Raw genomic sequence first — 7,174 nt, 5'->3', positions numbered from 1 at the left:
CTCTACCTTGTACGTGTTATGGTGTTCGCAAAATTATAGTTTGGCACTTCCTCTTACTGCATGGTACTGCTAAGTTGTGAGGCAGAGGTACAATTATTATCCGTGATTGTTTCCTGCGTGAGATCAAACGCTGTTGAATGCACATCGAGGTGAGGCGCCCAATGCCAGCGGCGCACGCGCGGCTAATGCTCGTCCTTAATATTGATGGTCCCTAATACATATGCTTCCGAACGAAAATAACTAATTTATTTGTCCTTACTACGAGGAACATTAATTATTTCACAAGTTATTTTATGATGTAGAATAAATTTAGTTATTGAATGTCATTCTGTTCCTGTATTCTAATACTAAGTATTTGGGATGCTTAGAAGTGTTAGCAGTCATGAAAATGTAGATTCTGCTTTAAATGGCATTGAGAGTATTGCGTCGTGTTCCGCTGCACGCTCAAAACGGTCATGACTGATGCGAATCGCGATTCTACTCACTCGCAGCTTTCGTAAACTCGGGAATGACATAGGCGCTTTCAAATTTTACGACTCCAAAGGGCAAGCTCAATAGCACATGTATACACGAAGCGTACATTCCTCCATACACACAAACTGTTTAGAAAGGGACAAAATAAATGCTTTCTGGCTCTGGCAAAATATAGCCTGCTAGACCCTAAACCAGGGATGGGGAAACTTTTACCTTCGCGTGCCAATATATACTAACAAAATATCTGGCGGGCCAAGTGGTTGCATTTTTGGCTATGTTTTTTTTTATTCGACTGGATGGCAAACGAGCAAGTGAGTCTCCTGATGGTAAGAGATCACCATCGCCCATAAACATCTGCAACACCAGGGGTATTGCACATGCGTTGCCAACCTAGAGGCCTAAGGTGGGGTACCTCATGTGCCAGTAATTTCACCGGCTGTCTATGTGATTTACTGAAATGCTGAAATAAAAATATTGATATGTATTGAAACAATGCGTGATTGTTGTATGCAAGCTGGCCATTGCCAATGAGAATAAAATTTCTCACAATACGAAATCTTCTCTTGATTTTGGTTTGATGGTCGCGGGCCGGATTTCAAGTCTTCGCGGGACGGAGATGGCCCGCGGGCCGAAGTTTCCCCATCCCTGCCCTAAAACCTACTATATATATTCCATAGTAGAATATATTTTCCATACGTGTCCGTAGGTACACAATCAAATAATAAATAAGTAGAACTCATTAAAGTCATTGATATACATATGTAGCTAGATTAATAATAAGTATTTAACCTTCCAAATGATCTACACATATAAAAGCAATCTTAATGTTTAGCGTTCCTTGCTAAATAGGTAGTCGCCATCGGGATTTTTTTACCAAGCCTCTACTTCGGTATGTGAGGTACGGAATCGTTCGTATGCATATCCGTCTCGCACTTGGCCGGTTTTTAAAACCTACTGACAGGTCATCAGCTAGATTTTCGGTCACGACCGCTGCGTCCATCGCCAACCGCTGCAATTTAGCGCGAAATAAAACAAAAGTGCGTCAACAATGGCGACCTTGCCGCACCCGGCTGGTTGTGCAACGCGCTTACTGTAGAAAGCCGACTTTCTTTACTGTTGAATGCACAGCCGCGAAAAGGAACTTGTTAAGTCATAGTAAAAAGCTGAAGTCTATAGGTTTTATTTTCGATAATGTTTCTCACGACGCATTATATGGTGTGTGTTTTTAGGGTTCCCTAATTCTACGAGGAACCCTTATAGTTTCGCCATGTCCGTCCGCCCGTCCGTGGCTTAGTTTAGAGATTATGTTAGTGTTAGAAGGCAGGAATATATATAGATTACGCAGACAAGGTGGTCAAATAATAGAAACTGAAAAAAGAAACCACTTAATGTGGAGCAATTCTTTTTCTCCGTCTAAATAAGACGCATCGTTGAACAAAAACATTACGGGTTTCGTAAAAAAACCATTGCTAGAGTCAAGTGTGCATGAGAAAATGAGATGAGAAAAATCATGACGGTTGTTATATATATAGTTATTATACAAAGAATTTAAAAGGAAAACTATTACAGGTAGTGAGCTTTACAAGTTAACGAGTAATACATAGTCGATCAAAACTCAATATTGAGTATTTGCTGCATATTAGTGCTAAACCCTAAATAGTAAATAGCACGTTGCCCGACCGGTTTGCTTGACTTGACTGTTTTTTTTTAAATAAAGCTTAATAAAGCTGACAAACGAAAATGTGGTTCACCTGATGGTAAATGACCACCGCAGCCCATGGGCATTTAAAGCACCATATCATTGGGAGTGCTGGTGAGTTGCCGGCCTGCAAGAAACTCATTCCAAAGGTACGGACGCGTCAAGAAAAATCACTTAGATCAAAGTGGAAAAGGTTAGAGTAAGACTGATGTGGGGTTTTTTGGAAATTGCTTGTACATCGAATAATATACTCGATTGAGCTTTTTTTTTTAAAAATGTGGTTTGTTTTGTGCAGCGCGTGACGCGGTGCGCCGGCGGCGGTGCGAGCGCGGTGGTGTCAGGGTTTTGAGCTTGTCTGTTGACACTTTCACCCGCTCAGAACCTTACCAGAATTTACGTCATCGACGCAAACGCAATTATATCATCACGAAATCAGCTGTTGATGGACAAGTGGCACACGGAGCTTCGAGGCGATCGCTCGTTTTGACGTTGTTTCGTGCTGTTAATTCATTCATTAATGATTTTATCAATGTTAACCGGGTAATTAGTTAAAAAACAAACAAATTTTTGTAATAATTTAAATTATCATACTTTATCATTTTATCCTGAGAAGAAAACGTTTATACAATTAAGTTTTGAGTAAATATGGTTCTAAAGTCAGGCAGGACTTACTATTGCTAGGTATACTAATTGAACATTTTACGAGTCCCTCATGGTATTCATGCAATTCTTTACTCACGATGTACGTCAGGTACTTAACATGTAATTAGAGGACCGTGAAACCAAATGATGTTTTCAATAATGTGAAAAATACTCAATGTCAAACATTGTTACTTACCCAAGTTCCAAGAAGGAGAACTTGTACTTTTCTCTTTTCATTTCCACGTGCTAAAATAGAGTCACTGTCACTTCCGCATTTCACTGTTCATTTCACTCGCGAGAACGACTGTAAGGTCTAAGGCATAGTCTTCACGGGTGCACGGTTCCTACTTCTCGGTGTTCCCGGTGTGTCATCGTCATCACGCTGTGAGCACCGGCCTGTAACAAACATCCCGCGTTACTAGAGCGGACCTAAATATTTAAAAAGTCAAGAACATGCCATTAGTGGCGGCCATTACGCCCTTCATAGTTACTTAACCTTCTAATGTTTGGTTTGAAACGTGCAATTTTCTAACATCTCATCTTTAATATAAAAGATGGTCACTTAGGTAACAAATGTACGAACTGGTTTTCATGGGATTTGTGAATTTTATAAATGTTGTAAGAAGAGAATAGAGTCTTGAGGCACTTTATTATATTACAAGTTAATTCTATGGGGGCATGGGGGCGTTCCAAAACTAGCAAGATACCTGCTTCTGAAATAGGGCAAAAGATAAAAAATCGATATTTTTTATGATGAGATAAACACAGCGCTATTAAAACAAAAATCATCAGATTTTTTTCATGGGCTAGGTAGGTACTTAATAATTAAAAAAGTGTCCTTCACCTCTTTTATTACAAAGCATGCATCCACGCACGCGAATAAATAAATGCGAATAAACGTTTTCTATTTCTATTTCTATATAGTTGGAAAGCCGTATAGCAACATGTACTCGTAACAATAATTAAAACGACTGAGGAAGTCTAAGTTTAGCCGGTCAAAGCGTGACAGACAATCCAACTATATAGAAATACGAGTTCACCCCGGTTTAAGTCGGTATATGTAAAGTCAGTTATGTCATAAAGCTGAAGGCCCGCAATAACGATGCCGGCTAATTGCACAGTTATTTCTAATGTTTGTTTGACGGAGGTTACGTCTTAACTCCATTTACTTTAGAATTTCGAAGTGCCGTAAAATATTGTCTGCAATCTTCCTCATCACGATATTCACGATTTATTGAGTGTTTATTTGTTTCGATAGAATTTAATTTCAATCTTAAAAGTGCTAATGAATTATTATGAATTTTAAAAAATCTATGACAAATTATGATTTATATAATACCTATTCAACTAAGTTCATCTTAAGCGGGGTAGCTCAGATACTTTATCGGACAAATAAGTAAAATTTTGATAATTATTTTAAACGTGTTAGTTTTCCTATTCTTTTTTAGGGTTCCGTAGCCAAAACGGCAAAAACGGAACCCTTATAGTTTCGCGATGTCTGTCTGTCTGTCTGTCCGTCCGCGGCTTTGCTCAAGGACTATCAATCCTAGAAAGCTGTAATTTTGCACGAATATATATGTAAACTATGCCGACAAAATGGTACAATAAAAAAAAAAAAATATTAGTGAATCTCCCATACACGTAAAGTGGGGGTGATTTTTTTTTCTCGTCCAACCTCGTAGTGTGGGGTATTGTTGGATAGGTATTTTAAAACCATAAGGGTAATTTGTTTGCAAAATATTCAACTTTAAAGTGCAAATTTTCATTAAAATCGAGCGACCCCCCCCTCTAAAATCTAAACCGGTAGGTGAAAAAATTTGAAAAAATTCAGGATGGTAGTAAGTATAGTAACTAGCAGCCTAAGGTATAAAATATACCTAAACTTGTAATATTCCGCACAAAATACGAAATCCTTAGAAAAATATTACTTAATTTTTTCGTAATGGCTTCGGAACACTATTTCGGGCGTGTCCAACACGCTCTTGGCCGGTTTTTTTTATGTTATTGTTTATGCGTAAATGTTATTTATGGTTAAACGATGATTATCACGATATAATATTATGTGTAAAGTCTATAGTGGTGTATTCTAACGCGGGCTATATAGTGTGTGAGTTGTTGGGATCACGTCGATTGTGTGTAGGTATCCGAACACAAGAAATATGTCAAAAAAAATATTTTTATTACATCGTGTATTGTTTAATAAAAACCAGTTATTAATGAGATAATAATCCGATAGTTATTCCATTTCTATCACTGAACGTATAGCAGTGCCACGAGAGTTGAAGTGAATGATTACACACACAACACAGCTACAACATGTCATGAAATGTCCAGAGAGCGGAATTTTTCTATCGTTTCACCCTTGGACCTTGGGTCCTAAGGGTCACGGATTTGGAGACATGATTTTTTAAATGTTTTTTCTCAAATTTCCCGAAATCCCGCCTTTAAACGTTCGTATATTTTTAAATGTATGTAAAATTGGTAATACATGCTTGTTCAAATAATAATAGTTTTTATTGTAATTGATAATCTCAAAGGGACGTACGAGGATTATTATTAAAAAAAATTACTGATTGTGTGAAAGAAATCCTACTTCGAAATTAAATTATTAAAAAACTAAAGAAAATTGAGCAGTTAATTTTTTAAAAATTACTTTTCTAGCTTTAGACCTTTCTAACAATATGCTACAAATTACGAGGGTATACCGTCGCTGGGGCGGAAATTTTTCGGAATCAGCGAGTAAAGCAACTTTATTTTATGGACTGTTTTTTTTTAAACTGGTTGGACAAAGTTAACTTTATTTCATACTTAACTGTGTTCTAGTTAACTTTTTTTTCAAATTGTTCTCCCCTGTTCCTAATGCACGCCCGACATCACTTTATTAGGTACTTGAACAGTTACGGTAGCTAGCCGCATTTCGGCTTTCATTGTCATAAAAGCTGCGTTTACTACAAACATCAGGCAAATTAGTGACATATAATTCTACACAAACATCATGAGTAGATATATCATCATCCAATCTATATTTATTAGGTTGATGCTTATAATGGTCGTGTATGTACATAGAGTAGATGGCCTTTTCAACAATTATTCTAGAGCACGACGCGACATTCACGACGACGCAGAACATTATCGTGTCAGCGATCGCAGCAGCAGGGCTACTACGAAACTCGAAACTCGAAGTTCGTTTCGTATCGTCCCTCTCGCTCTCGTATTAAATAGTATAAGTGTCAGAGGGACCGCACGATACGAACTTCGAGTTTCGAGTGTCGTAGTAGCCCTTCAGCACTGCGAAGCGGCGAACAGTGAATCCACATAGACAGGCACAGTACAATATTTGTGGATTATGGAAAGAGTTGAAGAGTTTTTGTTACTGCTTACATTCAGTCTCCTAAAAAAGGAACTAATCAAATCCTTTTAAGGGTTCCGATTTCCTCCAAGGATGTGCGCTGATACGAATTGACATTCGGTAGCAATCGGGAATACAAAACATGAAATTGAAAGAAGCGTAACACGTCAATACTCGTAAAATCTGGAATTAATTATGGACATTCTTTATGACGAAAATAAACCTACCACTAAGTTTCAAGTGGAATTAAAATGAATAGGTTACATCCCGATAATCCTGTACTTAAGTAAGTGACAACGTCATTTATTTTAGAAGCTTATAATGTTAATGGATTAGAATGAAGTGGTGGTTCTGGTACCTACACGGCGCGTGGTCTTGAGAATGGATCGTGAGAAATTAAGCCCGAGACGTTGATTTAATGAACGTTAATTCGCTATTGCAGCTCTACCAACTGCTGATTAAAACGCGACACTAATTTATAAGATTTGTGCAAGGTGGATTTTTAAACCTTTAAGTGTTAAGGCATGAGAACAGCTTTACTATTTTGGTTTAATGACACGTTGTACTTTTTTTAGATAAGACAAAGTGTTACTGGTTCATATTAATAGAATAATACAGAAATAAGGTATGCCATCTTAGGCCTCTAGGTTGGCAACGTATCTGCAATCGAATGGTGTTGCAGGTGTCTATAGGCGGTGGTGATCTCTTACCATCAGGAGACCCACTTGCTCGTTTGCCATCCAGGTGAATAAAAAAAACCTCATTAGCGATCCTTACTGCAACCATCTGACTCTACATAACGATTCATTGTGGACCTGAACCTTCCCCCTACCTAATCCGGGTGTGTTATTTCGTAAGTTTTTAATATTAAAACTCCTTCAATTAAACATTCAATTAAATCTCTTAAACGTTACCTACATATTGTTCTTGAAGTCTGAAAAAGTCAGCTCTACAGTATTTTACTTACTTGGGTTGCGCACAGGCAACACGCCAAAATTCGTCTGTAATAG

This window comes from Choristoneura fumiferana, chromosome 17 (assembly GCF_025370935.1).
Source record: "Choristoneura fumiferana chromosome 17, NRCan_CFum_1, whole genome shotgun sequence".
NCBI classification, from domain to species: domain Eukaryota; kingdom Metazoa; phylum Arthropoda; class Insecta; order Lepidoptera; family Tortricidae; genus Choristoneura; species Choristoneura fumiferana.
This window is presented reverse-complemented; position numbering follows the sequence as displayed.